The sequence below is a fragment of the Daphnia pulicaria genome, chromosome 1, assembly GCF_021234035.1.
Source record: "Daphnia pulicaria isolate SC F1-1A chromosome 1, SC_F0-13Bv2, whole genome shotgun sequence".
Classification (NCBI taxonomy): domain Eukaryota; kingdom Metazoa; phylum Arthropoda; class Branchiopoda; order Diplostraca; family Daphniidae; genus Daphnia; species Daphnia pulicaria.
Genome location: NC_060913.1, coordinates 20,109,441 through 20,135,644, shown reverse-complemented (window position 1 = coordinate 20,135,644; position 26,204 = coordinate 20,109,441). Strand labels below are relative to the sequence as shown.

At 38.9% G+C, this 26,204-nt stretch overlaps 49 non-coding genes across 49 annotated transcripts; all 49 read right to left on the bottom strand.

The window, feature by feature from the left end:
* Positions 1-234: 234 nt before the first annotated feature.
* On the bottom strand, positions 235-306 carry Trnaa-ugc. The gene has a single exon. It is a non-coding gene; the product is annotated as a tRNA-Ala (tRNA).
* Positions 307-556: 250 nt separating this feature from the next.
* Positions 557-699, bottom strand: Trnal-uaa. The gene is made up of 2 exons: positions 663-699; positions 557-601 (listed from the first exon to the last, which is right to left on the bottom strand). It is a non-coding gene; the product is annotated as a tRNA-Leu (tRNA).
* A 393-nt stretch (positions 700-1,092) lies between these two features.
* On the bottom strand, positions 1,093-1,164 carry Trnaa-ugc. The gene has a single exon. It is a non-coding gene; the product is annotated as a tRNA-Ala (tRNA).
* A 250-nt stretch (positions 1,165-1,414) lies between these two features.
* Trnal-uaa lies at positions 1,415-1,557 on the bottom strand. Its single transcript has 2 exons — positions 1,521-1,557; positions 1,415-1,459 (listed from the first exon to the last, which is right to left on the bottom strand). It is a non-coding gene; the product is annotated as a tRNA-Leu (tRNA).
* Positions 1,558-1,953: 396 nt separating this feature from the next.
* On the bottom strand, positions 1,954-2,025 carry Trnav-uac. The gene has a single exon. It is a non-coding gene; the product is annotated as a tRNA-Val (tRNA).
* A 250-nt stretch (positions 2,026-2,275) lies between these two features.
* On the bottom strand, positions 2,276-2,418 carry Trnal-uaa. Its single transcript has 2 exons — positions 2,382-2,418; positions 2,276-2,320 (listed from the first exon to the last, which is right to left on the bottom strand). It is a non-coding gene; the product is annotated as a tRNA-Leu (tRNA).
* Positions 2,419-3,133: 715 nt separating this feature from the next.
* On the bottom strand, positions 3,134-3,276 carry Trnal-uaa. Its single transcript has 2 exons — positions 3,240-3,276; positions 3,134-3,178 (listed from the first exon to the last, which is right to left on the bottom strand). It is a non-coding gene; the product is annotated as a tRNA-Leu (tRNA).
* Positions 3,277-3,990: 714 nt separating this feature from the next.
* Positions 3,991-4,133, bottom strand: Trnal-uaa. Its single transcript has 2 exons — positions 4,097-4,133; positions 3,991-4,035 (listed from the first exon to the last, which is right to left on the bottom strand). It is a non-coding gene; the product is annotated as a tRNA-Leu (tRNA).
* A 1,572-nt stretch (positions 4,134-5,705) lies between these two features.
* On the bottom strand, positions 5,706-5,848 carry Trnal-uaa. Its single transcript has 2 exons — positions 5,812-5,848; positions 5,706-5,750 (listed from the first exon to the last, which is right to left on the bottom strand). It is a non-coding gene; the product is annotated as a tRNA-Leu (tRNA).
* Positions 5,849-6,565: 717 nt separating this feature from the next.
* Trnal-uaa lies at positions 6,566-6,708 on the bottom strand. The gene is made up of 2 exons: positions 6,672-6,708; positions 6,566-6,610 (listed from the first exon to the last, which is right to left on the bottom strand). It is a non-coding gene; the product is annotated as a tRNA-Leu (tRNA).
* A 392-nt stretch (positions 6,709-7,100) lies between these two features.
* Positions 7,101-7,172, bottom strand: Trnaa-ugc. Its single transcript has one exon. It is a non-coding gene; the product is annotated as a tRNA-Ala (tRNA).
* Positions 7,173-7,956: 784 nt separating this feature from the next.
* On the bottom strand, positions 7,957-8,028 carry Trnaa-ugc. The gene has a single exon. It is a non-coding gene; the product is annotated as a tRNA-Ala (tRNA).
* A 250-nt stretch (positions 8,029-8,278) lies between these two features.
* On the bottom strand, positions 8,279-8,421 carry Trnal-uaa. Its single transcript has 2 exons — positions 8,385-8,421; positions 8,279-8,323 (listed from the first exon to the last, which is right to left on the bottom strand). It is a non-coding gene; the product is annotated as a tRNA-Leu (tRNA).
* Positions 8,422-8,813: 392 nt separating this feature from the next.
* Trnaa-ugc lies at positions 8,814-8,885 on the bottom strand. Its single transcript has one exon. It is a non-coding gene; the product is annotated as a tRNA-Ala (tRNA).
* A 249-nt stretch (positions 8,886-9,134) lies between these two features.
* Trnal-uaa lies at positions 9,135-9,277 on the bottom strand. Its single transcript has 2 exons — positions 9,241-9,277; positions 9,135-9,179 (listed from the first exon to the last, which is right to left on the bottom strand). It is a non-coding gene; the product is annotated as a tRNA-Leu (tRNA).
* A 392-nt stretch (positions 9,278-9,669) lies between these two features.
* Trnaa-ugc lies at positions 9,670-9,741 on the bottom strand. Its single transcript has one exon. It is a non-coding gene; the product is annotated as a tRNA-Ala (tRNA).
* Positions 9,742-9,991: 250 nt separating this feature from the next.
* On the bottom strand, positions 9,992-10,134 carry Trnal-uaa. The gene is made up of 2 exons: positions 10,098-10,134; positions 9,992-10,036 (listed from the first exon to the last, which is right to left on the bottom strand). It is a non-coding gene; the product is annotated as a tRNA-Leu (tRNA).
* Positions 10,135-10,847: 713 nt separating this feature from the next.
* Trnal-uaa lies at positions 10,848-10,990 on the bottom strand. Its single transcript has 2 exons — positions 10,954-10,990; positions 10,848-10,892 (listed from the first exon to the last, which is right to left on the bottom strand). It is a non-coding gene; the product is annotated as a tRNA-Leu (tRNA).
* Positions 10,991-11,706: 716 nt separating this feature from the next.
* Positions 11,707-11,848, bottom strand: Trnal-uaa. Its single transcript has 2 exons — positions 11,812-11,848; positions 11,707-11,751 (listed from the first exon to the last, which is right to left on the bottom strand). It is a non-coding gene; the product is annotated as a tRNA-Leu (tRNA).
* Positions 11,849-12,241: 393 nt separating this feature from the next.
* Positions 12,242-12,313, bottom strand: Trnaa-ugc. Its single transcript has one exon. It is a non-coding gene; the product is annotated as a tRNA-Ala (tRNA).
* Positions 12,314-12,563: 250 nt separating this feature from the next.
* On the bottom strand, positions 12,564-12,706 carry Trnal-uaa. The gene is made up of 2 exons: positions 12,670-12,706; positions 12,564-12,608 (listed from the first exon to the last, which is right to left on the bottom strand). It is a non-coding gene; the product is annotated as a tRNA-Leu (tRNA).
* A 392-nt stretch (positions 12,707-13,098) lies between these two features.
* Positions 13,099-13,170, bottom strand: Trnaa-ugc. The gene has a single exon. It is a non-coding gene; the product is annotated as a tRNA-Ala (tRNA).
* A 250-nt stretch (positions 13,171-13,420) lies between these two features.
* On the bottom strand, positions 13,421-13,562 carry Trnal-uaa. Its single transcript has 2 exons — positions 13,526-13,562; positions 13,421-13,465 (listed from the first exon to the last, which is right to left on the bottom strand). It is a non-coding gene; the product is annotated as a tRNA-Leu (tRNA).
* A 394-nt stretch (positions 13,563-13,956) lies between these two features.
* Positions 13,957-14,028, bottom strand: Trnaa-ugc. The gene has a single exon. It is a non-coding gene; the product is annotated as a tRNA-Ala (tRNA).
* Positions 14,029-14,278: 250 nt separating this feature from the next.
* On the bottom strand, positions 14,279-14,421 carry Trnal-uaa. Its single transcript has 2 exons — positions 14,385-14,421; positions 14,279-14,323 (listed from the first exon to the last, which is right to left on the bottom strand). It is a non-coding gene; the product is annotated as a tRNA-Leu (tRNA).
* A 393-nt stretch (positions 14,422-14,814) lies between these two features.
* On the bottom strand, positions 14,815-14,886 carry Trnaa-ugc. The gene has a single exon. It is a non-coding gene; the product is annotated as a tRNA-Ala (tRNA).
* Positions 14,887-15,136: 250 nt separating this feature from the next.
* Trnal-uaa lies at positions 15,137-15,279 on the bottom strand. Its single transcript has 2 exons — positions 15,243-15,279; positions 15,137-15,181 (listed from the first exon to the last, which is right to left on the bottom strand). It is a non-coding gene; the product is annotated as a tRNA-Leu (tRNA).
* Positions 15,280-15,672: 393 nt separating this feature from the next.
* Trnaa-ugc lies at positions 15,673-15,744 on the bottom strand. The gene has a single exon. It is a non-coding gene; the product is annotated as a tRNA-Ala (tRNA).
* Positions 15,745-15,994: 250 nt separating this feature from the next.
* Trnal-uaa lies at positions 15,995-16,137 on the bottom strand. The gene is made up of 2 exons: positions 16,101-16,137; positions 15,995-16,039 (listed from the first exon to the last, which is right to left on the bottom strand). It is a non-coding gene; the product is annotated as a tRNA-Leu (tRNA).
* Positions 16,138-16,532: 395 nt separating this feature from the next.
* Trnaa-ugc lies at positions 16,533-16,604 on the bottom strand. The gene has a single exon. It is a non-coding gene; the product is annotated as a tRNA-Ala (tRNA).
* A 250-nt stretch (positions 16,605-16,854) lies between these two features.
* Positions 16,855-16,997, bottom strand: Trnal-uaa. Its single transcript has 2 exons — positions 16,961-16,997; positions 16,855-16,899 (listed from the first exon to the last, which is right to left on the bottom strand). It is a non-coding gene; the product is annotated as a tRNA-Leu (tRNA).
* A 395-nt stretch (positions 16,998-17,392) lies between these two features.
* On the bottom strand, positions 17,393-17,464 carry Trnaa-ugc. Its single transcript has one exon. It is a non-coding gene; the product is annotated as a tRNA-Ala (tRNA).
* Positions 17,465-18,250: 786 nt separating this feature from the next.
* Positions 18,251-18,322, bottom strand: Trnaa-ugc. Its single transcript has one exon. It is a non-coding gene; the product is annotated as a tRNA-Ala (tRNA).
* Positions 18,323-19,108: 786 nt separating this feature from the next.
* Trnaa-ugc lies at positions 19,109-19,180 on the bottom strand. Its single transcript has one exon. It is a non-coding gene; the product is annotated as a tRNA-Ala (tRNA).
* A 250-nt stretch (positions 19,181-19,430) lies between these two features.
* Positions 19,431-19,573, bottom strand: Trnal-uaa. The gene is made up of 2 exons: positions 19,537-19,573; positions 19,431-19,475 (listed from the first exon to the last, which is right to left on the bottom strand). It is a non-coding gene; the product is annotated as a tRNA-Leu (tRNA).
* A 395-nt stretch (positions 19,574-19,968) lies between these two features.
* On the bottom strand, positions 19,969-20,040 carry Trnaa-ugc. The gene has a single exon. It is a non-coding gene; the product is annotated as a tRNA-Ala (tRNA).
* Positions 20,041-20,291: 251 nt separating this feature from the next.
* Trnal-uaa lies at positions 20,292-20,434 on the bottom strand. The gene is made up of 2 exons: positions 20,398-20,434; positions 20,292-20,336 (listed from the first exon to the last, which is right to left on the bottom strand). It is a non-coding gene; the product is annotated as a tRNA-Leu (tRNA).
* A 393-nt stretch (positions 20,435-20,827) lies between these two features.
* Trnaa-ugc lies at positions 20,828-20,899 on the bottom strand. Its single transcript has one exon. It is a non-coding gene; the product is annotated as a tRNA-Ala (tRNA).
* Positions 20,900-21,149: 250 nt separating this feature from the next.
* On the bottom strand, positions 21,150-21,292 carry Trnal-uaa. The gene is made up of 2 exons: positions 21,256-21,292; positions 21,150-21,194 (listed from the first exon to the last, which is right to left on the bottom strand). It is a non-coding gene; the product is annotated as a tRNA-Leu (tRNA).
* Positions 21,293-21,687: 395 nt separating this feature from the next.
* Positions 21,688-21,759, bottom strand: Trnaa-ugc. The gene has a single exon. It is a non-coding gene; the product is annotated as a tRNA-Ala (tRNA).
* A 786-nt stretch (positions 21,760-22,545) lies between these two features.
* Trnaa-ugc lies at positions 22,546-22,617 on the bottom strand. The gene has a single exon. It is a non-coding gene; the product is annotated as a tRNA-Ala (tRNA).
* A 250-nt stretch (positions 22,618-22,867) lies between these two features.
* Positions 22,868-23,010, bottom strand: Trnal-uaa. The gene is made up of 2 exons: positions 22,974-23,010; positions 22,868-22,912 (listed from the first exon to the last, which is right to left on the bottom strand). It is a non-coding gene; the product is annotated as a tRNA-Leu (tRNA).
* A 393-nt stretch (positions 23,011-23,403) lies between these two features.
* Positions 23,404-23,475, bottom strand: Trnaa-ugc. Its single transcript has one exon. It is a non-coding gene; the product is annotated as a tRNA-Ala (tRNA).
* Positions 23,476-23,726: 251 nt separating this feature from the next.
* Positions 23,727-23,869, bottom strand: Trnal-uaa. Its single transcript has 2 exons — positions 23,833-23,869; positions 23,727-23,771 (listed from the first exon to the last, which is right to left on the bottom strand). It is a non-coding gene; the product is annotated as a tRNA-Leu (tRNA).
* Positions 23,870-24,264: 395 nt separating this feature from the next.
* On the bottom strand, positions 24,265-24,336 carry Trnaa-ugc. The gene has a single exon. It is a non-coding gene; the product is annotated as a tRNA-Ala (tRNA).
* A 250-nt stretch (positions 24,337-24,586) lies between these two features.
* Trnal-uaa lies at positions 24,587-24,729 on the bottom strand. The gene is made up of 2 exons: positions 24,693-24,729; positions 24,587-24,631 (listed from the first exon to the last, which is right to left on the bottom strand). It is a non-coding gene; the product is annotated as a tRNA-Leu (tRNA).
* Positions 24,730-25,122: 393 nt separating this feature from the next.
* Trnaa-ugc lies at positions 25,123-25,194 on the bottom strand. The gene has a single exon. It is a non-coding gene; the product is annotated as a tRNA-Ala (tRNA).
* A 250-nt stretch (positions 25,195-25,444) lies between these two features.
* Positions 25,445-25,587, bottom strand: Trnal-uaa. The gene is made up of 2 exons: positions 25,551-25,587; positions 25,445-25,489 (listed from the first exon to the last, which is right to left on the bottom strand). It is a non-coding gene; the product is annotated as a tRNA-Leu (tRNA).
* Positions 25,588-25,980: 393 nt separating this feature from the next.
* Positions 25,981-26,052, bottom strand: Trnav-uac. Its single transcript has one exon. It is a non-coding gene; the product is annotated as a tRNA-Val (tRNA).
* Between the last annotated feature and the right edge of the window lie 152 nt (positions 26,053-26,204).

Genomic DNA, 26,204 nt, shown 5'->3' with positions numbered 1-26,204 from the left:
GCCACAACCGAATGGCCGTCAGAAAATACCGCTGGGACGACAAAAGCCGGTTTCTATCAGTAGAAGAAAAAGAAGGAGAAGAAAGATTATGCCCTATCGTTTTGCAAGTACTGGTTTGATCACTGGGTATTTAAACTTTTCACGAGATATTCGTAAGAATGTGGAATGTAGTTTCATTCTGTTGGCAGACATGACAATGATCTTTTTTTTTTCAAAATGAAAGCGATTATAGTATGGAGTTGCGGAGGATTGAACTCCGGGCTTTTCCCATGCAAAGCGAACACTCTACCACTGAGTTACAACCCCTTAAGAAAAGAGACTATTAGTATGTTCCTGATACTTGCTTTTTACCTCTCGATTATTTGCACTACATTGGAGTTTTGGAGGATTGAACTCTGGTCTTTTCACATGCGAAGCAAGCACTCAACCTCTGAGTTACAACCCCTTAACTTGTGCCCGTTTGCTTTGAGTGACTGTTAACTATTGCGACACGTATGTGTTTTTAATGGAGAAGAAGATTTAAAGTAAAAAAGAATAAAACTTTAAAGGAAGGTTTTGTCAAGAGTGGGGTTCGAACCCACGCCTTCTTCGAAGACCAGAATGCCAAGTAACGGATATCACAAGATTACCTATTAATCTATTATTTGAATTTGAATTAGAATCTTAAGTCTGGCGCCTTAACCACTCGGCCATCTTGACATTGTTATCGCAATGGCTACTTATATTGCAATGTGGCGTAAACTAGGTGTATTGAGAAGAGCACACAATTGTAACTATGACAGGGCAAAATATCAATAATTAATGGCAATTGTATGCTTTTCTGTTCAATTTTCGAGGATCATGGCAGGTTTAATCGACAGTGCCACAACCGAATGGCCGTCAGAAAATACCGCTGGGACGACAAAAGCCGGTTTCTACCAGTAGAAGAGAAAGAAGGAGAAGAAAGATTATGCCCTATCGTTTTGCAAGTACTGGTTCGATCACTGGGTATTTACACTTTTCACTAGATATACGTAAGAATGTGGAATGTAGTTTCATTCTGTTGGCCGACATGACAATGATCTTTTTTTCAAAATGAAAGCGATTATAGTATGGAGTTGCGGAGGATTGAACTCCGGGCTTTTCGCATGCAAAGCGAACACTCTACCACTGAGTTACAACCTCTTAAGAATAGAGACTATTAGTATGTTCCTGATACTTGCTTTTTACCTCTCGATTATTTGCACTACATTGGAGTTTTTGAGGATTGAACTCTGGTCTTTTCACATGCGAAGCGAGCACTCTACCTCTGAGTTACAACCCCTTAACTTATGTCCGTTTGCTTTGAGTGACTGTTAACGATTGCGACACGTATGTGTTTTCAATGGAGAAGAAGATTTAAAGTAAAAAAGAATAAAACTTTAAAGGAAGGTTTTGTCAAGAGTGGGGTTCGAACCCACGCCTTCTTCGAAGACCAGAATGCCAAGTAACGGATATCACAAGATTACCTATTAATCTATTATTTGAATTTGAATTAGAATCTTAAGTCTGGCGCCTTAACCCCTCGGCCATCTTGACATTGTTATCGCAATGGCTACTTATATTGCAATGTGGCGTAAACTAGGTGTATTGAGAAGAGCACACAATTGTAACTATGACAGGGCAAAATATCAATAATTAATGGCAATTGTATGCTTTTCTGTTCAATTTTCGAGGATCATGGCAGGTTTAATCGACAGTGCCACAACCGAATGGCCGTCAGAAAATACCGCTGGGACGACAAAAGCCGGTTTCTATCAGTAGAAGAAAAAGAAGGAGAAGAAAGATTATGCCCTATCGTTTTGCAAGTACTGGTTTGATCACTGGGTATTTAAACTTTTCACGAGATATTCGTAAGAATGTGGAATGTAGTTTCATTCTGTTGGCAGACATGACAATGATCTTTTTTTTTTCAAAATGATAGCGATTATAGTATGGAGTTGCGGAGGATTGAACTCCGGGCTTTTCCCATGTAAAGCGAACACTCTACCACTGAGTTACAACCCCTTAAGAAAAGAGACTATTAGTATGTTCCTGATACTTGCTTTTTACCTCTCGATTATTTGCACTACATTGGAGTTTTGGAGGATTGAACTCTGGTCTTTTCACATGCGAAGCAAGCACTCTACCTCTGAGTTACAACCCCTTAACTTATGCCCGTTTGCTTTGAGTGACTGTTAACTATTGCGACACGTATGTGTTTTCAATGGAGAAGAAGATTTAAAGTAAAAAAGAATAAAACTTGAAAGGAAGATTTTGTCAAGAGTGGGGTTCGAACCCACGCCTTCTTCGAAGACCAGAATGCCAAGTAACGGATATCACAAGATTACCTATTAATCTATTATTTGAATTTGAATTAGAATCTTAAGTCTGGCGCCTTAACCACTCGGCCATCTTGACATTGTTATCGCAATGGCTACTTATATTGCAATGTTTCGTAAACTAGGTGTATTGAGAAGAGCACGCAATTGTAACTATGACAGGGAAAAATATCAATAATTATTGTCAATTGTATGCTTTTCTGTTCAATTTTCGAGGATCATGGCAGGTTTAATCGACAGTGCCACAACCGAATGGCAGTCAGAAAATACCACTGGGACGACAAAAGCCGGTTTCTATCAGTAGAAGAAAAAGAAGGAGAAGAAAGATTATGCCCTATCGTTTTGCAAGTACTGGTTCGATCACTGGGTATTTTCACTTTTCACTAGATATACGTAAGAATGTGGAATGTAGTTTCATTCTGTTGGCAGACATGACAATGATCTTTTTTTAAAAATGAAAGCGATTATAGTATGGAGTTGCGGAGGATTGAACTCCGGGCTTTTCGCATGCAGAGCGAACACTCTACCACTGACTTACAACCCCTTAAGAATAGAGACTACCAGTATGATCCTGATACTTGCTTTTTACCTCTCGATTATTTGCACTACATTGGAGTTTTGGAGGATTGAACTCTGGTCTTTTCACATGCGAAGCGAGCACTCAACCTCTGAGTTACAACCCCTTAACTTATGTCCGTTTGCTTTGAGTGACTGTTAACGATTGCGACACGTATGTGTTTTCAATGGAGAAGAAGATTTAAAGTAAAAAAGAATAAAACTTGAAAGGAAGGTTTTGTCAAGAGTGGGGTTCGAACCCACGCCTTCTTCGAAGACCAGAATGCCAAGTAACGGATATCGCAAGATTACCTATTGATCTATTATTTGAATTTGAATTAGAATCTTAAGTCTGGCGCCTTAACCACTCGGCCATCTTGACATTGTTATAGCAATGGCTACTTATATTGCAATGTGGCGTAAACTAGGTGCATTGAGAAGAGCACACAATTGTAACTATGACAGGGCAAAATATCAATAATTAATGGCAATTGTATGCTTTTCTGTTCAATTTTCGAGGATCATGGCAGGTTTAATCGACAGTGCCACAACCGAATGGCCGTCAAAAAATACCGCTGGGACGACAAAAGCCGGTTTCTACCAGTAGAAGAAAAAGAAGGATAAGAAAGATTATGCCCTATCGTTTTGCAAGTACTGGTTTGATCACTGGGTATTTAAACTTTTCACGAGATATTCGTAAGAATGTGGAATGTAGTTTCATTCTGTTGGCAGACATGACAATGATCTTTTTTTAAAAATGAAAGCGATTATAGTATGGAGTTGCAGAGGATTGACTCCGGGCTTTTCGCATGCAGAGCGAACACTCTACCACTGACTTACAACCCCTTAAGAATAGAGACTACCAGTATGATCCTGATACTTGCTTTTTACCTCTCGATTATTTGCACTACATTGGAGTTTTGGAGGATTGAACTCTGGTCTTTTCACATGCGAAGCGAGCACTCAACCTCTGAGTTACAACCCCTTAACTTATGTCCGTTTGCTTTGAGTGACTGTTAACGATTGCGACACGTATGTGTTTTCAATGGAGAAGAAGATTTAAAGTAAAAAAGAATAAAACTTGAAAGGAAGGTTTTGTCAAGAGTGGGGTTCGAACCCACGCCTTCTTCGAAGACCAGAATGCCAAGTAACGGATATCGCAAGATTACCTATTGATCTATTATTTGAATTTGAATTAGAATCTTAAGTCTGGCGCCTTAACCACTCGGCCATCTTGACATTGTTATAGCAATGGCTACTTATATTGCAATGTGGCGTAAACTAGGTGCATTGAGAAGAGCACACAATTGTAACTATGACAGGGCAAAATATCAATAATTAATGGCAATTGTATGCTTTTCTGTTCAATTTTCGAGGATCATGGCAGGTTTAATCGACAGTGCCACAACCGAATGGCCGTCAAAAAATACCGCTGGGACGACAAAAGCCGGTTTCTACCAGTAGAAGAAAAAGAAGGATAAGAAAGATTATGCCCTATCGTTTTGCAAGTACTGGTTTGATCACTGGGTATTTAAACTTTTCACGAGATATTCGTAAGAATGTGGAATGTAGTTTCATTCTGTTGGCAGACATGACAATGATCTTTTTTTCAAAATGAAAGCGATTATAGTATGGAGTTGCAGAGGATTGACTCCGGGCTTTTCGCATGCAAAGCGAACACTCTACCACTGAGTTACAACCCCTTAAGAATAGAGACTATTAGTATGTTCCTGATACTTGCTTTTTACCTCTCGATTATTAGCACTACATTGGAGTTTTGGAGGATTGAACTCTGGTCTTTTCACATGCGAAGCAAGCACTCTACCTCTGAGTTACAACCCCTTAACTTATGTCCGTTTGCTTTGAGTGACTGTAAACGATTGCGACAGGTATGTGTTTTCAATGGAGAAGAAGATTTAAAGTAAAAAAGAATAAAACTTGAAAGGAAGGTTTTGTCAAGAGTGGGGTTCGGACCCACGCCTTCTTCGAAGACCAGAATGTCAAGTAACGGATATCACAAGATTACCTATTAATCTATTATTTGAATTTGAATTAGAATCTTAAGTCTGGCGCCTTAACCACTCGGCCATCGTGACATTGTTATCGCAATGGCTACTTATATCGCAATGTGGCGTAAACTAGGTGTATTGAGAAGAGCACACAATTGTAACTATGATAGGGCAGAATATCAATAATTAATGGCAATTGTATGCTTTTCTGTTCAATTTTCGAGGATCATGGCAGGTTTAATCGACAGTGCCACAACCGAATGGCCGTCAGAAAATACCGCTGGGACGACAAAATCCGGTTTCTACCAGTAGAAGAAAAAGAAGGATAAGAAAGATTATGCCCTATCGTTTTCCAAGTATTGGTTTGATCACTGGGTATTTACACTTTTCACGAGATATTCGTAAGAATGTGGAATGTAGTTTCATTCTGTTGGCAGACATGACAATGATCTTTTTTTCAAAATGAAAGCGAATATAGTATGGAGTTGCGGAGGATTGAACTCCGGGCTTTTCGCATGCAAAGCGAACAGTCTACCACTGAGATACAACCCCTTAAGAAAAGAGACTATTAGTATGTTCCTGATACTTGCTTTTTACCTCTCGATTATTTGCACTACATTGGAGTTTTGGAGGATTGAACCCTGGTCTTTTCACATGCGAAGCAAGCACTCTACCTCTGAGTTACAACCCCTTAACTTATGCCCGTTTGCTTTGAGTGACTGTTAACTATTGCGACACGTATGTGTTTTCAATGGAGAAGAAGATTTTAAGTAAAAAAGAATAAAACTTTAAAGGAAGGTTTTGTCAAGAGTGGGGTTCGAACCCACGCCTTCTTCGAAGACCAGAATGCCAAGTAACGGATATCACAAGATTACCTATTAATCTATTATTTGAATTTGAATTAGAATCTTAAGTCTGGCGCCTTAACCACTCGGCCATCTTGACATTGTTATCGCAATGGCTACTTATATTGCAATGTGGCGTAAACTAGGTGTATTGAGAAGAGCACACAATTGTAACTATGACAGGGCAAAATATCAATAATTAATGGCAATTGTATGCTTTTCTGTTCAATTTTCGAGGATCATGGCAGGTTTAATCGACAGTGCCACAACCGAATGGCCGTCAGAAAATACCGCTGGGACGACAAAAGCCGGTTTCTATCAGTAGAAGAAAAAGAAGGAGAAGAAAGATTATGCCCTATCGTTTTGCAAGTACTGGTTTGATCACTGGTTATTTAAACTTTTCACGAGATATTCGTAAGAATGTGGAATGTAGTTTCATTCTGTTGGCAGACATGACAATGATCTTTTTTTTTAAAAATGAAAGCGATTATAGTATGGAGTTGCGGAGGCTTGAACTCCGGGCTTTTCGTACTCAAAGCGAACACTCTACCACTGAGTTACAACCCATTAAGAAATGAGACTATTAGTATGTTCCTGATACTTGCTTTTTACCTCTCGATTATTTGCACTACATTGGAGTTTTGGAGGATTGAACTCTGGTCTTTTCACATGCGAAGCAGGCACTCTACCTCTGAGTTACAACCCCTTAACTTATGCCCGTTTGCTTTGAGTGACTGTTAACGATTGCGACACGTATGTGTTTTCAATGGAGAAGAAGATTTAAAGTAAAAAAGAATAAAACTTTAAAGGAAGGTTTTGTCAAGAGTGGGGTTCGAACCCACGCCTTCTTCGAAGACCAGAATGCCAAGTAACGGATATCACAAGATTACCTATTGATCAATTATTTGAATTTGATGTAGAATCTTAAGTCAGGCGCCTTAACCACTTGGCCATCTTGACATTATTAACGCAATGGCTACTTATATTGCAATGTGGCGTAAACTAGGTGTATTGAGAAGAGCACACAATTGTAACTATGACAGGGCAAAATATCAATAATTATGGCAATTGTATGCTTTTTTGTTCAATTTTAGAGGATCATGGCAGGTTTAATCGACAGTGCCAAAAACGAATGGCCGTCAGAAAATACCGCTGGGACGACAAAATCCGGTTTCTACCAGTAGAAGAAAAAGAAGGATGAGAAAGATTATGCCCTATCGTTTTGCAAGTACTGGTTCGATCACTGGGTATTTACACTTTTCACGAGATATTCGTAAGAATGTGGAATGTAGTTTCATTCTGTTGGCAGACATGACAATGATCTTTGTTTCAAAATGAAAGCGATTATAGTATGGAGTTGCGGAGGATTGAACTCCGGGCTTTTCGCATGCAAAGCGAACACTCTACCACTGAGTTACAACCCCTTGACAATTGAGACTACCAGTATATTCCTGATACTTGCTTTATACCTCTCGATTATTTGCACCACATTGGAGTTTCGGAGGATTAAACTCTGGTCTTCTCACATGCAAAGCGAGCAATCTACCTCTGAGTTACAACCCCTTAACTTATGCCCGTTTGCTTTAGTGACTGTTAAAGATTGCGACACGTATGTGTTTTCAATGGAGAAGAAGATTTAAAGTAAAAAAGAATAAAACTTTAAAGGAAGGATTTGTAAAGAGTGGGGTACGAACCCACGCCTTCTTCGAAGACCAGAATGCCAAGTAACGGACTTCACAAGATTACCTATTAATCTATTATTTGAATTTGAATTAGAATCTTAAGTCTGGCGCCTTAACCACTCGGCCATCTTGACATTGTTAACGCAATGGCTACTTATACTGCAATGTGGCGTAAACTAGGTGTATTGAGAAGAGCACACAATTGTAACTATGACAGGGCAAAATATCAATAATTATGGCAATTGTATGCTTTTTTGTTCAATTTTAGAGGATCATGGCAGGTTTAATTGACAGTGCCAAAACCGAATGGCCGTCAGAAAATACCGCTGGGACGACAAAATCCGGTTTCTACCAGTAGAAGAAAAAGAAGGATAAGAAAGATTATGCCCTATCGTTTTGCAAGTACTGGTTCGATCACTGGGTATTTACACTTTTCACTAGATATTCGTAAGAATGTGGAATGTAGTTTCATTCTGTTGGCAGACATGACAATGATCTTTGTTTCAAAATGAAAGCGATTATAGTATGGAATTGCGGAGGATTGAACTCCGGGCTTTTCGCATGCAAAGCCAACACTCTACCACTGAGTTACAACCCCTTAAGAATAGAGACTATTAGTATGTTCCTGATACTTGCTTTTTACCTCTCGATTAGTTGCACTACATTGGAGTTTCGGAGGATTGAACTCTGGTCTTTTCACATGCAAAGCAAGCACTCTAACTCTGGGTTACAACCCCTTAACTTATGTCCGTTTGCTTTGAGTGACTGTTAACGATTGCGACACGTATGTGTTTTCAATGGAGAAGAAGATTTAAAGTAAAAAAGAATAAAACTTGAAAGGAAGGTTTTGTCAAGAGTGGGGTTCGAACCCACGCCTTCTTCGAAGACCAGAATGCCAAGTAACGGATATCACAAGATTACCTATTGATCAATTATTTGAATTTGATTTAGAATCTTAAGTCAGGCGCCTTAACCACTTGGCCATCTTGACATTATTAACGCAATGGCTACTTATATTGCAATGTGGCGTAAACTAGGTGTATTGAGAAGAGCACACAATTGTAACTATGACAGGGCAAAATATCAATAATTATGGCAATTGTATGCTTTTTTGTTCAATTTTAGAGGATCATGGCAGGTTTAATCGACAGTGCCAAAAACGAATGGCCGTCAGAAAATACCGCTGGGACGACAAAATCCGGTTTCTACCAGTAGAAGAAAAAGAAGGATGAGAAAGATTATGCCCTATCGTTTTGCAAGTACTGGTTCGATCACTGGGTATTTACACTTTTCACGAGATATTCGTAAGAATGTGGAATGTAGTTTCATTCTGTTGGCAGACATGACAATGATCTTTGTTTCAAAATGAAAGCGATTATAGTATGGAGTTGCGGAGGATTGAACTCCGGGCTTTTCGCATGCAAAGCGAACACTCTACCACTGAGTTACAACCCCTTGACAATTGAGACTACCAGTATATTCCTGATACTTGCTTTATACCTCTCGATTATTTGCACCACATTGGAGTTTCGGAGGATTAAACTCTGGTCTTCTCACATGCAAAGCGAGCAATCTACCTCTGAGTTACAACCCCTTAACTTATGCCCGTTTGCTTTAGTGACTGTTAAAGATTGCGACACGTATGTGTTTTCAATGGAGAAGAAGATTTAAAGTAAAAAAGAATAAAACTTTAAAGGAAGGATTTGTCAGGAGTGGGGTACGAACCCACGCCTTCTTCGAAGACCAGAATGCCAAGTAACGGACTTCACAAGATTACCTATTAATCTATTATTTGAATTTGAATTAGAATCTTAAGTCTGGCGCCTTAACCACTCGGCCATCTTGACATTGTTATCGCAATGGCTACTTATACTGCAATGTGGCGTAAACTAGGTGTATTGAGAAGAGCACACAATTGTAACTATGACAGGGCAAAATATCAATAATTATGGCAATTGTATGCTTTTTTGTTCAATTTTAGAGGATCATGGCAGGTTTAATTGACAGTGCCAAAACCGAATGGCCGTCAGAAAATACCGCTGGGACGACAAAATCCGGTTTCTACCAGTAGAAGAAAAAGAAGGATAAGAAAGATTATGCCCTATCGTTTTGCAAGTACTGGTTCGATCACTGGGTATTTACACTTTTCACTAGATATTCGTAAGAATGTGGAATGTAGTTTCATTCTGTTGGCAGACATGACAATGATCTTTGTTTCAAAATGAAAGCGATTATAGTATGGAGTTGCGGAGGATTGAACTCCGGGCTTTTCGCATGCAAAGCAAACACTCTACCACTGAGTTACAACCCCTTAAGAATAGAGACTATTAGTATGTTCCTGATACTTGCTTTTTACCTCTCGATTAGTTGCACTACATTGGAGTTTTGGAGGATTGAACTCTGGTCTTTTCACATGCAAAGCAAGCACTCTAACTCTGGGTTACAACCCCTTAACTTATGTCCGTTTGCTTTGAGTGACTGTTAACGATTGCGACACGTATGTGTTTTCAATGGAGAAGAAGATTTAAAGTAAAAAAGAATAAAACTTGAAAGGAAGGTTTTGTCAAGAGTGGGGTTCGAACCCACGCCTTCTTCGAAGACCAGAATGCCAAGTAACGGATATCACAAGATTACCTATTAATCTATTATTTGAATTTGAATTAGAATCTTAAGTCTGGCGCCTTAACCACTCGGCCATCTTGACATTGTTATCGCAATGGCTACTTATATCGCAATGTGGCGTAAACTAGGTGTATTGAGAAGAGCACACAATTGTAACTATGATAGGGCAAAATATCAATAATTATGGCAATTGTATGCTTTTTTGTTCAATTTTAGAGAATCATGGCAGGTTTAATCGACAGTGCCACAACCGAATGGCCGTCAGAAAATACCACTGGGACGACAAAAGCCGGTTTCTATCAGTAGAAGAAAAAGAAGGAGAAGATAGATTATGCCCTATCGTTTTGCAAGTACTGGTTCGATCACTGGGTATTTACACTTTTAACTAGATATACGTAAGAATGTGGAATGTAGTTTCATTCTGTTGGCAGACATGACAATGATCTTTTTTTCAAAATTAAAGCGATTATAGTATGGAGTTGCGGAGGATTGAACTACGGGCTTTTCGCATGCAAAGCGAACACTCTACCACTGAATTACAACCCCTTGACAATTGAGAATACCGGTATATTCCTGATACTTGCTTTATACCTCTCGATTATTTGCACCACATTGGAGTTTCGGAGGATTGAACTCTGGTCTTCTCACATGCAAAGCAAGCACTCTACCTCTGAGTTACAACCCCTTAACTTATGCCCATTTGCTTTAGTGACTGTTAAAGATTGCGACACGTATGTGTTTTCAATGGAGAAGAAGATTTAAAGTAAAAAAGAATAAAACTTTAAAGGAAGGATTTGTAAAGAGTGGGGTTCGAACCCACGCCTTCTTCGAAGACCAGAATGCCAAGTAACGGATATCACAAGATTACCTATTAATCTATTATTTGAATTTGAATTAGAATCTTAAGTCTGGCGCCTTAACCACTCGGCCATCTTGACATTGTTATCGCAATGGCTACTTATATTGCAATGTGGCGTAAACTAGGTGTATTGAGAAGAGCACACAATTGTAACTATGACAGGGCAAAATATCAATAATTAATGTCAATTGTATGCTTTTCTGTTCAATTTTCGAGGATCATGGCAGGTTTAATCGACAGTGCCACAACCGAATGGCCGTCAGAAAATACCGCTGGGACGACAAAAGCCGGTTTCTATCAGTAGAAGAAAAAGAAGGAGAAGAAAGATTATGCCCTATCGTTATGCAAGTACTGGTTTGATCACTGGTTATTTAAACTTTTCACGAGATATTCGTAAGAATGTGGAATGTAGTTTCATTCTGTTGGCAGACATGACAATGATTTTTTTTTTCAAAATGAAAGCGATTACAGTATGGAGTTGCGGAGGATTGAACTCCGGGCTTTTCGCATGCAAAGCGAACACTCTACCACTGAGTTACAACCCATTTAGAAAAGAGACTATTAGTATGTTCCTGATACTTGCTTTTTACCTCTCGATTAGTTGCACTACATTGGAGTTTTTGAGGATTCAACTCTGGTCTTTTCACTTGCAAAGCAAGCACTCTAACTCTGGGTTACAACCCCTTAACTTATGTCCGTTTGCTTTGAGTGACTGTTAACGATTGCGACACGTATGTGTTTTCAATGGAGAAGAAGATTTAAAGTAAAAAAGAATAAAACTTGAAAGGAAGGTTTTGTCAAGAGTGGGGTTCGATCCCACGCCTTCTTCGAAGACCAGAATGCCAAGTAACGATATCACAAGATTACCTATTAATCTATTATTTGAATTTGAATTTGAATCTTAAGTCTGGCGCCTTAACCACTCGGCCATCTTGACATTGTTATCGCAATGGCTACTTATATTGCAATGTGGCGTAAACTAGGTGTATTGAGAAGAGCACACAATTGTAACTATGACAGGGAAAAATATCAATAATGAATGTCAATTGTATGCTTTTATGTTCAATTTTCGAGGATCATGGCAGGTTTAATCGACAGTGCCACAACCGAATGGCCGTCAGAAAATACCACTGGGACGACAAAAGCCGGTTTCTATCAGTAGAAGAAAAAGAAGGAGAAGAAAGATTATGCCCTATCGTTTTGCAAGTACTGGTTCGATCACTGGGTATTTACACTTTTCACTAGATATTCGTAAGAATGTGGAATGTAGTTTCATTCTGTTGGCAGACATGACAATGATCTTTTTTTCAAAATGAAAGCGATTATAGTATGGAGTTGCGGAGGATTGAACTCCGGGCTTTTCGCATGCAAAGCGAACACTCTACCACTGAGATACAACCCCTTAAGAATAGAGACTATTAGTATGTTCCTGATACTTGCTTTTTACCTCTCGATTATTTGCACTACATTGGAGTTTTGGAGGATTGAACTCTGGTCTTTTCACATGCGAAGCAAGCACTCTACCTCTGAGTTACAACCCCTTAACTTATGTTCGTTTGCTTTGAGTGACTGTTAACGATTGCAACACGTATGTGTTTTCAATGGAGAAGAAGATTTAAAGTAAAAAAGAATAAAACTTTAAAGGAAGGTTTTGTCAAGAGTGGGGTTCGAACCCACGCCTTCTTCGAAGACCAGAATGCCAAGTAACGGACGTCACAAGATTACCTATTGATCAATTATTTGAATTTGAATTAGAATCTTAAGTCTGGCGCCTTAACCATTTGGCCATCTTGACATTGTTAACGCAATGGCTACTTATACTGCAATGTGGCGTAAACTAGGTGTATTGAGAAGAGCACACAATTGTAACTATGACAGGGCAAAATATCAATAATTATGGCAATTGTATGCTTTTTTGTTCAATTTTAGAGGATCATGGCAGGTTTAATCGACAGTGCCAAAAACGAATGGCCGTCAGAAAATACCGCTGGGACGACAAAATCCGGTTTCTACCAGTAGAAGAAAAAGAAGGATGAGAAAGATTATGCCCTATCGTTTTGCAAGTACTGGTTCGATCACTGGGTATTTACACTTTTCACGAGATATTCGTAAGAATGTGGAATGTAGTTTCATTCTGTTGGCAGACATGACAATGATCTTTGTTACAAAATGAAAGCGATTATAGTATGGAGTTGCGGAGGATTGAACTCCGGGCTTTTCGTATGCAAAGCGAACACTCTACCACTGAGTTACAACCCCTTAAGAAAAGAGACTATTAGTATGTTCCTGATACTTGCTTTTTACCTCTCGATTAGTTGCACTACATTGGAGTTTTGGAGGATTGAACTCTGGTCTTTTCACATGCAAAGCAAGCACTCTAACTCTGGGTTACAACCCCTTAACTTATGTCCGTTTGCTTTGAGTGACTGTTAACGATTGCGACACGTATGTGTTTTCAATGGAGAAGAAGATTTAAAGTAAAAAAGAATAAAACTTGAAAGGAAGGTTTTGTCAAGAGTGGGGTTCGAACCCACGCCTTCTTCGAAGACCAGAATGCCAAGTAACGATATCACAAGATTACCTATTAATCTATTATTTGAATTTGAATTTGAATCTTAAGTCTGGCGCCTTAACCACTCGGCCATCTTGACATTGTTATCGCAATGGCTACTTATATTGCAATGTGGCGTAAACTAGGTGTATTGAGAAGAGCACACAATTGTAACTATGACAGGGAAAAATATCAATAATGAATGTCAATTGTATGCTCTTATGTTCAATTTTCGAGGATCATGGCAGGTTTAATCGACAGTGCCACAACCGAATGGCCGTCAGAAAATACCACTGGGACGACAAAAGCCGGTTTCTATCAGTAGAAGAAAAAGAAGGAGAAGAAAGATTATGCCCTATCGTTTTGCAAGTACTGGTTTGATCACTGGTTATTTAAACTTTTCACGAGATATTCGTAAGAATGTGGAATGTAGTTTCATTTTGTTGGCAGACATGACAATGATTTTTTTTTTCAAAATGAAAGCGATTACAGTATGGAGTTGCGGAGGATTGAACTCCGGGCTTTTCGCATGCAAAGCGAACACTCTACCACTGAGTTACAACCCCTTAAGAAAAGAGACTATTAGTATGTTCCTGATACTTGCTTTTTACCTCTCGATTATTTGCACTACATTGGAGTTTTGGAGGATTGAACTCTGGTCTTTTCACATGCGAAGCAAGCACTCTACCTCTGAGTTACAACCCCTTAACTTATGCCCGTTTGCTTTGAGTGACTGTTAACTATTGCGACACGTATGTGTTTTCAATGGAGAAGAAGATTTAAAGTAAAAAAGAATAAAACTTTAAAGGAAGGTTTTGTCAAGAGTGGGGTTCGAACCCACGCCTTCTTCGAAGACCAGAATGCCAAGTAACGGATATCACAACATTACCTATTAATCTATTATTTGAATTTGAATTAGAATCTTAAGTCTGGCGCCTTAACCACTCGGCCATCTTGACATTGTTATCGCAATGGCTACTTATATTGCAATGTGGCGTAAACTAGGTGTATTGAGAAGAGCACACAATTGTAACTATGACAGGGCAAAATATCAATAATTAATGGCAATTGTATGCTTTTCTGTTCAATTTTCGAGGATCATGGCAGGTTTAATCGACAGTGCCACAACCGAATGGCCGTCAGAAAATACCGCTGGGACGACAAAAGCCGGTTTCTATCAGTAGAAGAAAAAGAAGGAGAAGAAAGATTATGCCCTATCGTTTTGCAAGTACTGGTTCGATCACTGGGTATTTACACCTTTCACTAGATATTCGTAAGAATGTGGAATGTAGTTTCATTCTGTTGGCAGACATGACAATGATCTTTTTTTCAAAATTAAAGCGATTATAGTATGGAGTTGCGGAGGATTGAATTCCGGGCTTTTCGCATGCAAAGCGAACACTCTACCACTGAGTTACAACCCCTTAAGAAATGAGACTATTAGTATGTTCCTGATACTTGCTTTTTACCTCTCGATTATTTGCACTACATTGGAGTTTTGGAGGATTGAACTCTGGTCTTTTCACATGCGAAGCAGGCACTCTACCTCTGAGTTACAACCCCTTAACTTATGCCCGTTTGCTTTGAGTGACTGTTAACTATTGCGACACGTATGTGTTTTCAATGGAGAAGAAGATTTAAAGTAAAAAAGAATAAAACTTTAAAGGAAGGTTTTGTCAAGAGTGGGGTTCGAACCCACGCCTTCTTCGAAGACCAGAATGCCAAGTAACGGATATCACAAGATTACCTATTAATCTATTATTTGAATTTGAATTAGAATCTTAAGTCTGGCGCCTTAACCACTCGGCCATCTTGACATTGTTATCGCAATGGCTACTTATATTGCAATGTGGCGTAAACTAGGTGTATTGAGAAGAGCACACAATTGTAACTATGACAGGGCAAAATATCAATAATTAATGGCAATTGTATGCTTTTCTGTTCAATTTTCGAGGATCATGGCAGGTTTAATCGACAGTGCCACAACCGAATGGCTGTCAGAAAATACCGCTGGGACGACAAAAGCCGGTTTCTATCAGTAGAAGAAAAAGAAGGAGAAGAAAGATTATGCCCTATCGTTTTGCAAGTACTGTTTCGATCACTGGGTATTTACACCTTTCACTAGATATTCGTAAGAATGTGGAATGTAGTTTCATTCTGTTGGCAGACATGACAATGATCTTTTTTTCAAAATTAAAGCGATTATAGTATGGAGTTGCGGAGGATTGAATTCCGGGCTTTTCGCATGCAAAGCGAACACTCTACCACTGAGTTACAACCCCTTAAGAAATGAGACTATTAGTATGTTCCTAATACTTGCTTTTTACCTCTCGATTATTTGCACTACATTGGAGTTTTGGAGGATTGAACTCTGGTCTTTTCACATGCGAAGCAGGCACTCTACCTCTGAGTTACAACCCCTTTACTTATGGCCGTTTGCTTTGAGTGACTGTTAACTATTGCGACACGTATGTGTTTTCAATGGAGAAGAAGATTTAAAGTAAAAAAGAATAAAACTTTAAAGGAAGGTTTTGTCAAGAGTGGGGTTCGAACCCACGCCTTCTTCGAAGACCAGAATGCCAAGTAACGGATATCACAAGATTACCTATTAATCTATTATTTGAATTTGAATTAGAATCTTAAGTCTGGCGCCTTAACCACTCGGCCATCTTGACATTGTTATCGCAATGGCTACTTATACTGCAATGTGGCGTAAACTAGGTGTATTGAGAAGAGCACACAATTGTAACTATGACAGGGCAAAATATCAATAATTAATGGCAATTGTATGCTTTTCTGTTCAATTTTCGAGGATCATGGCAGGTTTAATCGACAGTGCCACAACCGAATGGCCGTCAGAAAATACCGCTGGGACGACAAAAGCCGGTTTCTATCAGTAGAAGAAAAAGAAGGAGAAGAAAGATTATGCCCTATCGTTTTGCAAGTACTGGTTTGATCACTGGTTATTTAAACTTTTCACGAGATATTCGTAAGAATGTGGAATGTAGTTTCATTCTGTTGGCAGACATGACAATGATCTTTTTTTTTCAAAATTAAAGCGATTATAGTATGGAGTTGCGGAGGATTGATCTCCGGGCTTTTCGCATGCAAAGCGAACACTCTACCACTGAGTTACAACCCCTTTAGAAATGAGACTATTAGTATGTTCCTGATACTTGCTTTTTACCTCTCGATTATTTGCACTACATTGGAGTTTTGGAGGATTGAACTCTGGTCTTTTCACATGCGAAGCAGGCACTCTACCTCTGAGTTACAACCCCTTTACTTATGCCCGTTTGCTTTGAGTGACTGTTAACTATTGCGACACGTATGTGTTTTCAATGGAGAAGAAGATTTAAAGTAAAAAAGAATAAAACTTTAAAGGAAGGTTTTGTCAAGAGTGGGGTTCGAACCCACGCCTTCTTCGAAGACCAGAATGCCAAGTAACGGATATCACAAGATTACCTATTAATCTATTATTTGAATTTGAATTAGAATCTTAAGTCTGGCGCCTTAACCACTCGGCCATCTTGACATTGTTATCGCAATGGCTACTTATATTGCAATGTGGCGTAAACTAGGTGTATTGAGAAGAGCACACAATTGTAACTATGACAGGGCAAAATATCAATAATTAATGGCAATTGTATGCTTTTCTGTTCAATTTTCGAGGATCATGGCAGGTTTAATCGACAGTGCCACAACCGAATGGCCGTCAGAAAATACCGCTGGGACGACAAAAGCCGGTTTCTATCAGTAGAAGAAAAAGAAGGAGAAGAAAGATTATGCCCTATCGTTTTGCAAGTACTGGTTTGATCACTGGTTATTTAAACTTTTCACGAGATATTCGTAAGAATGTGGAATGTAGTTTCATTCTGTTGGCAGACATGACAATGATCTTTTTTTTTCAAAATGAAAGCGATTATAGTATTGAGTTGCGGAGGATTGAACTCCGGGCTTTTCGCATGCAAAGCGAACACTCTACCACTGAGTTACAACCCCTTAAGAAAGGAGACTATTAGTATGTTCCTGATACTTGCTTTTTACCTCTCGATTATTTGCACTACATTGGAGTTTTGGAGGATTGAACTCTGGTCTTTTCACATGCGAAGCAGGCACTCTACCTCTGAGTTACAACCCCTTAACTTATGCCCGTTTGCTTTGAGTGACTGTTAACTATTGCGACACGTATGTGTTTTCAATGGAGAAGAAGATTTAAAGTAAAAAAGAATAAAACTTTAAAGGAAGGTTTTGTCAAGAGTGGGGTTCAAACCCACGCCTTCTTCGAAGACCAGAATGCCAAGTAACGGATATCACAACATTACCTATTAATCTATTATTTGAATTTGAATTAGAATCTTAAATCTGGCGACTTAATCACTCGGCCATCTTGACATTGTTATCGCAATGGCTACTTATATTGCAATGTTTCGTAAACTAGGTGTATTGAGAAGAGCACACAATTGTAACTATGACAGGGAAAAATATCAATAATTAATGTCAATTGTATGCTTTTCTGTTCAATTTTCGAGGATCATGGCAGGTTTAATCGACAGTGCCACAACCGAATGGCAGTCAGAAAATACCACTGGGACGACAAAAGCCGGTTTCTATCAGTAGAAGAAAAAGAAGGAGAAGAAAGATTATGCCCTATCGTTTTGCAAGTACTGGTTCGATCACTGGGTATTTACACCTTTCACTAGATATACGTAAGAATGTGGAATGTAGTTTCATTCTGTTGGCAGACATGACAATGATCTTTTTTCCAAAATGAAAGCGATTATAGTATGGAGTTGCGGAGGATTGAACTCCGGGCTTTTCGCATGCAAAGCGAACACTCTACCACTGAGATACAACCCCTTAAGAATAGAGACTATTAGTATGTTCCTGATACTTGCTTTTTACCTCTCGATTATTTGCACTACATTGGAGTTTTGGAGGATTGAACTCTGGTCTTTTCACATGCGAAGCAAGCACTCTACCTCTGAGTTACAACCCCTTAACTTATTTTCGTTTGCTTTGAGTGACTGTTAACGATTGCGACACGTATGTGTTTTCAATGGAGAAGAAGATTTAAAGTAAAAAAGAATAAAACTTTAAAGGAAGGTTTTGTCAAGAGCGGGGTTCGAACCCACGCCTTCTTCGAAGACCAGAATGCCAAGTAACGGATATCACAACATTACCTATTAATCTATTATTTGAATTTGAATTAGAATCTTAAATCTGGCGACTTAACCACTCGGCCATCTTGACATTGTTATCGCAATGGCTACTTATATTGCAATGTTTCGTAAACTAGGTGTATTGAGAAGAGCACACAATTGTAACTATGACAGGGAAAAATATCAATAATTAATGTCCATTGTATGCTTTTCTGTTCAATTTTCGAGGATCATGGCAGGTTTAATCGACAGTGCCACAACCGAATGGCAGTCAGAAAATACCACTGGGACGACAAAAGCCGGTTTCTATCAGTAGAAGAAAAAGAAGGAGAAGAAAGATTATGCCCTATCGTTTTGCAAGTACTGGTTCGATCACTGGGTATTTACACCTTTCACTAGATATACGTAAGAACGTGGAATGTAGTTTCATTCTGTTGGCAGACATGACAATGATCTTTTTTTCAAAATGAAAGCCATTATAGGATGGAGTTGCGGAGGATTGAACTCCGGGCTTTTCGCATGCAAAGCGAACACTCTACCACTGAGATACAACCCCTTAAGAATAGAGACTACCAGTATGATCCTGATACTTGCTTTTTACCTCTCGATTATTTGCACTACATTGGAGTTTTGGAGGATTGAACTCTGGTCTTTTCACATGCGAAGCAAGCACTCTACCTCTGAGTTACAACCCCTTAACTTATGCCCGTTTGCTTTGAGTGACTGTTAACTATTGCGACACGTATGTGTTTTCAATGGAGAAGAAGATTTAAAGTAAAAAAGAATAAAACTTTAAAGGAAGGTTTTGTCAAGAGTGGGGTTCGAACCCACGCCTTCTTCGAAGACCAGAATGCCAAGTAACGGATATCACAAGATTACCTATTAATCTATTATTTGAATTTGAATTAGAATCTTAAGTCTGGCGCCTTAACCACTCGGCCATCTTGACATTGTTATCGCAATGGCTACTTATATTGCAATGTGGCGTAAACTAGGTGTATTGAGAAGAGCACACAATTGTAACTATGACAGGGCAAAATATCAATAATGAATGTCAATTGTATGCTTTTCTGTTCAATTTTCGAGGATCATGGCAGGTTTAATCGACAGTGCCACAACCGAATGGCCGTCAGAAAATACCGCTGGGACGACAAAAGCCGGTTTCTATCAGTAGAAGAAAAAGAAGGAGAAGAAAGATTATGCCCTATCGTTTTGCAAGTACTGGTTTGATCACTGGTTATTTAAACTTTTCACGAGATATTCGTAAGAATGTGGAATGTAGTTTCATTCTGTTGGCAGACATGACAATGATCTTTTTTTTTCAAAATTAAAGCGATTATAGTATGGAGTTGCGGAGGATTGAACTCCGGGCTTTTCGCATGCAAAGCGAACACTCTACCACTGAGTTACAACCCCTTAAGAATAGAGACTATTGGTATTTTCCTGATACTTGCTTTTTACCTCTCGATTATTTGCACTACATTGGAGTTTTTGGAGGATTGAACTCTGGTCTTTACACATGCGAAGCAAGCACTCTACCTCTGAGTTACAACCCCTTAACTTATGCCCGTTTGCTTTGAGTGACTGTTAACTATTGCGACACGTATGTGTTTTCAATGGAGAAGAAGATTTAAAGTAAAAAAGAATAAAACTTTAAAGGAAGGTTTTGTCAAGAGTGGGGTTCGAACCCACGCCTTCTTCGAAGACCAGAATGCCAAGTAACGGATATCACAAGATTACCTATAAATCCATTATTTGAATTTGAATTAGAATCTTAAGTCTGGCGCCTTAACCACTCGGCCATCTTGACATTGTTATCGCAATGGCTACTTATATTGCAATGTGGCGTAAACTAGGTGTATTGAGAAGAGCACACAATTGTAACTATGACAGGGCAAAATATCAATAATTAATGGCAATTGTATGCTTTTCTGTTCAATTTTCGAGGATCATGGCAGGTTTAATCGACAGTGCCACAACCGAATGGCCGTCAGAAAATACCGCTGGGACGACAAAAGCCGGTTTCTATCAGTAGAAGAAAAAGAAGGAGAAGAAAGATTATGCCCTATCGTTTTGCAAGTACTGGTTCGATCACTGGGTATTTACATTTTTCACTAGATATTCGTAAGAATGTGGAATGTAGTTTCATTCTGTTGGCAGACATGACAATGATCTTTTTTTCAAAATGAAAGCGATTATAGTATGGAGTTGCGGAGGATTGAACTCCGGGCTTTTCGCATGCAAAGCGAACACTCTACCACTGAGTTACAACCCCTTAAGATATGAGACTATTAGTATGTTCCTGATACTTGCTTTTTACCTCTCGATTATTTGCACTACATTGGAGTTTTGGAGGATTGAACTCTGGTCTTTTCACATGCGAAGCAGGCACTCTACCTCTGAGTTACAACCCCTTAACTTATGCCTGTTTGCTTTGAGTGACTGTTAACTATTGCGACACGTATGTGTTTTCAATGGAGAAGAAGATTTAAAGTAAAAAAGAATAAAACTTTAAAGGAAGGTTTTGTCAAGAGTGGGGTTCGAACCCACGCCTTCTTCGAAGACCAGAATGCCAAGTAACGGATATCACAACATTACCTATTAATCTATTATTTGAATTTGAATTAGAATCTTAAGTCTGGCGCCTTAACCACTCGGCCATCTTGACATTGTTATCGCAATGGCTACTTATATTGCAATGTTTCGTAAACTAGGTGTATTGAGAAGAGCACACAATTGTAACTATGACAGGGCAAAATATCAATAATTAATGGCAATTGTATGCTTTTCTGTTCAATTTTCGAGGATCATGGCAGGTTTAATCGACAGTGCCACAACCGAATGGCCGTCAGAAAATACCGCTGGGACGACAAAAGCCGGTTTCTATCAGTAGAAGAAAAAGAAGGAGAAGAAAGATTATGCCCTATCGTTTTGCAAGTACTGGTTTGATCACTGGTTATTTAAACTTTTCACGAGATATTCGTAAGAATGTGGAATGTAGTTTCATTCTGTTGGCAGACATGACAATGATCTTTTTTTTTCAAAATGAAAGCGATTATAGTATGGAGTTGCGGAGGATTGAACTCCGGGCTTTTCGCATGCAAAGCGAACACTCTACCACTGAGTTACAACCCCTTAAGAAATGAGACTATTAGTATGTTCCTGATACTTGCTTTTTACCTCTCGATTATTTGCACTACATTGGAGTTTTGGAGGATTGAACTCTGGTCTTTTCACATGCGAAGCAGGCACTCTACCTCTGAGTTACAACCCCTTTACTTATGCCCGTTTGCTTTGAGTGACTGTTAACTATTGCGACACGTATGTGTTTTCAATGGAGAAGAAGATTTAAAGTAAAAAAGAATAAAACTTTAAAGGAAGGTTTTGTCAAGAGTGGGGTTCGAACCCACGCCTTCTTCGAAGACCAGAATGCCAAGTAACGGATATCACAACATTACCTATTAATCTATTATTTGAATTTGAATTAGAATGTTAAGTCTGGCGACTTAACCACTCGGCCATCTTGACATTGTTATCGCAATGGCTACTTATATTGCAATGTTTCGTAAACTAGGTGTATTGAGAAGAGCACACAATTGTAACTATGACAGGGCAAAATATCAATAATTAATGGCAATTGTATGCTTTTCTGTTCAATTTTCGAGGATCATGGCAGGTTTAATCGACAGTGCCACAACCGAATGGCTGTCAGAAAATACCGTTGGGACGACAAAAGCCGGTTTCTATCAGTAGAAGAAAAAGAAGGAGAAGAAAGATTATGCCCTATCGTTTTGCAAGTACTGTTTCGATCACTGGGTATTTACACCTTTCACTAGATATTCGTAAGAATGTGGAATGTAGTTTCATTCTGTTGGCAGACATGACAATGATCTTTTTTTCAAAATTAAAGCGATTATAGTATGGAGTTGCGGAGGATTGAATTCCGGGCTTTTCGCATGCAAAGCGAACACTCTACCACTGAGTTACAACCCCTTTAGAAATGAGACTATTAGTATGTTCCTGATACTTGCTTTTTACCTCTCGATTATTTGCACTACATTGGAGTTTTGGAGGATTGAACTCTGGTCTTTTCACATGCGAAGCAGGCACTCTACCTCTGAGTTACAACCCCTTTACTTATGCCCGTTTGCTTTGAGTGACTGTTAACTATTGCGACACGTATGTGTTTTCAATGGAGAAGAAGATTTAAAGTAAAAAAGAATAAAACTTTAAAGGAAGGTTTTGTCAAGAGTGGGGTTCGAACCCACGCCTTCTTCGAAGACCAGAATGCCAAGTAACGGATATCACAACATTACCTATTAATCTATTATTTGAATTTGAATTAGAATCTTAAGTCTGGCGACTTAACCACTCGGCCATCTTGACATTGTTATCGCAATGGCTACTTATATTGCAATGTGGCGTTAACTAGGTGTATTGAGAAGAGCACACAATTGTAACTATGACAGGGCAAAATATCAATAATTAATGGCAATTGTATGCTTTTCTGTTCAATTTTCGAGGATCATGGCAGGTTTAATCGACAGTGCCACAACCGAATGGCTGTCAGAAAATACCGTTGGGACGACAAAAGCCGGTTTCTATCAGTAGAAGAAAAAGAAGGAGAAGAAAGATTATGCCCTATCGTTTTGCAAGTACTGTTTCGATCACTGGGTATTTACACCTTTCACTAGATATTCGTAAGAATGTGGAATGTAGTTTCATTCTGTTGGCAGACATGACAATGATCTTTTTTTCAAAATGAAAGCGATTATAGTATGGAGTTGCGGAGGATTGAACTCCGGGCTTTTCGCATGCAAAGCGAACACTCTACCACTGAGTTACAACCCCTTAAGAATAGAGACTATTGGTATTTTCCTGATACTTGCTTTTTACCTCTCGATTATTTGCACTACATTGGAGTTTTTGGAGGATTGAACTCTGGTCTTTACACATGCGAAGCAAGCACTCTACCTCTGAGTTACAACCCCTTAACTTATGCCCGTTTGCTTTGAGTGACTGTTAACTATTGCGACACGTATGTGTTTTCAATGGAGAAGAAGATTTAAAGTAAAAAAGAATAAAACTTTAAAGGAAGGTTTTGTCAAGAGTGGGGTTCGAACCCACGCCTTCTTCGAAGACCAGAATGCCAAGTAACGTATATCACAAGATTACCTATTAATCTATTATTTGAATTTGAATTAGAATCTTAAGTCTGGCGCCTTAACCACTCGGCCATCTTGACATTGTTATCGCAATGGCTACTTATATTGCAATGTGGCGTAAACTAGGTGTATTGAGAAGAGCACACAATTGTAACTATGACAGGGCAAAATATCAATAATGAATGTCAATTGTATGCTTTTCTGTTCAATTTTCGAGGATCATGGCAGGTTTAATCGACAGTGCCACAACCGAATGGCTGTCAGAAAATACCGCTGGGACGACAAAAGCCGGTTTCTATCAGTAGAAGAAAAAGAAGGAGAAGAAAGATTATGCCCTATCGTTTTGCAAGTACTGGTTTGATCACTGGTTATTTAAACTTTTCACGAGATATTCGTAAGAATGTGGAATGTAGTTTCATTCTGTTGGCAGACATGACAATGATCTTTTTTTTTCAAAATTAAAGCGATTATAGTATGGAGATGCGGAGGATTGAACTCCGGGCTTTTCGCATGCATAGCGAACACTCTACCACTGAGTTACAACCCCTTAAGAAATGAGACTATTAGTATGTTCCTGATACTTGCTTTTTACCTCTCGATTATTTGCACTACATTGGAGTTTTGGAGGATTGAACTCTGGTCTTTTCACATGCGAAGCAGGCACTCTACCTCTGAGTTACAAGCCCTTAACTTATGCCCGTTTGCTTTGAGTGACTGTTAACTATTGCGACACGTATGTGTTTTCAATGGAGAAGAAGATTTAAAGTAAAAAAGAATAAAACTTTAAAGGAAGGTTTTGTCAAGAGTGGGGTTCGAACCCACGCCTTCTTCGAAGACCAGAATGCCAAGTAACGGATATCACAACATTACCTATTAATCTATTATTTGAATTTGAATTAGAATCTTAAGTCTGGCGACTTAACCACTCGGCCATCTTGACATTGTTATCGCAATGGCTACTTACATTGCAATGTTTCGTAAACTAGGTGTATTGAGAAGAGCACACAATTGTAACTATGACAGGGCAAAATATCAATAATTAATGGCAATTGTATGCTTTTCTGTTCAATTTTCGAGGATCATGGCAGGTTTAATCGACAGTGCCACAACCGAATGGCTGTCAGAAAATACCGCTGGGACGACAAAAGCCGGTTTCTATCACTAGAAGAAAAAGAAGGAGAAGAAAGATTATGCCCTATCGTTTTGCAAGTACTGTTTCGATCACTGGGTATTTACACCTTTCACTAGATATTCGTAAGAATGTGGAATGTAGTTTCATTCTGTTGGCAGACATGACAATGATCTTTTTTTCAAAATTAAAGCGATTATAGTATGGAGTTGCGGAGGATTGAATTCCGGGCTTTTCGCATGCAAAGCGAACACTCTACCACTGAGTTACAACCCCTTTAGAAATGAGACTATTAGTATGTTCCTGATACTTGCTTTTTACCTCTCGATTATTTGCACTACATTGGAGTTTTGGAGGATTGAACTCTGGTCTTTTCACATGCGAAGCAGGCACTCTACCTCTGAGTTACAACCCCTTTATTTATGCCCGTTTGCTTTGAGTGACTGTTAACGATTGCGACACGTATGTGTTTTCAATGGAGAAGAAGATTTAAAGTAAAAAAGAATAAAACTTTAAAGGAAGGTTTTGTCAAGAGTGGGGTTCGAACCCACGCCTTCTTCGAAGACCAGAATGCCAAGTAACGGATATCACAAGATTACCTATTAATCTATTATTTGAATTTGAATTAGAATCTTAAGTCTGGCGCCTTAACCACTCGGCCATCTTGACATTGTTATCGCAATGGCTACTTATATTGCAATGTGGCGTAAACTAGGTGTATTGAGAAGAGCACACAATTGTAACTATGACAGGGCAAAATATCAATAATTAATGGCAATTGTATGCTTTTCTGTTCAATTTTCGAAGATCATGGCAGGTTTAATCGACAGTGCCACAACCGAATGGCCGTCAGAAAATACCGCTGGGACGACAAAAGCCGGTTTCTATCAGTAGAAGAAAAAGAAGGAGAAGAAAGATTATGCCCTATCGTTTTGCAAGTACTGGTTCGATCGCTGGGTATTTACACTTTTCACTAGATATACGTAAGAATGTGGAATGTAGTTTCATTCTGTTGGCAGACATGACAATGATCTTTTTTTCAAAATGAAAGCGATTATAGTATGGAGTTGTGGAGGATTGAACTCCGGGCTTTTCGCATGTAAAGCGAACACTCTACCACTGAGATACAACCCCTTAAGAATAGAGACTACCAGTATGATCCTGATACTTGCTTTTTGCCTCTCGATTATTTGCACTACATTGGAGTTTTAGAGGATTGAACTCTGGTCTTTTCACATGCGAAGCAAGCACTCTACCTCTGAGTTACAACCCCTTAACTTATGCCC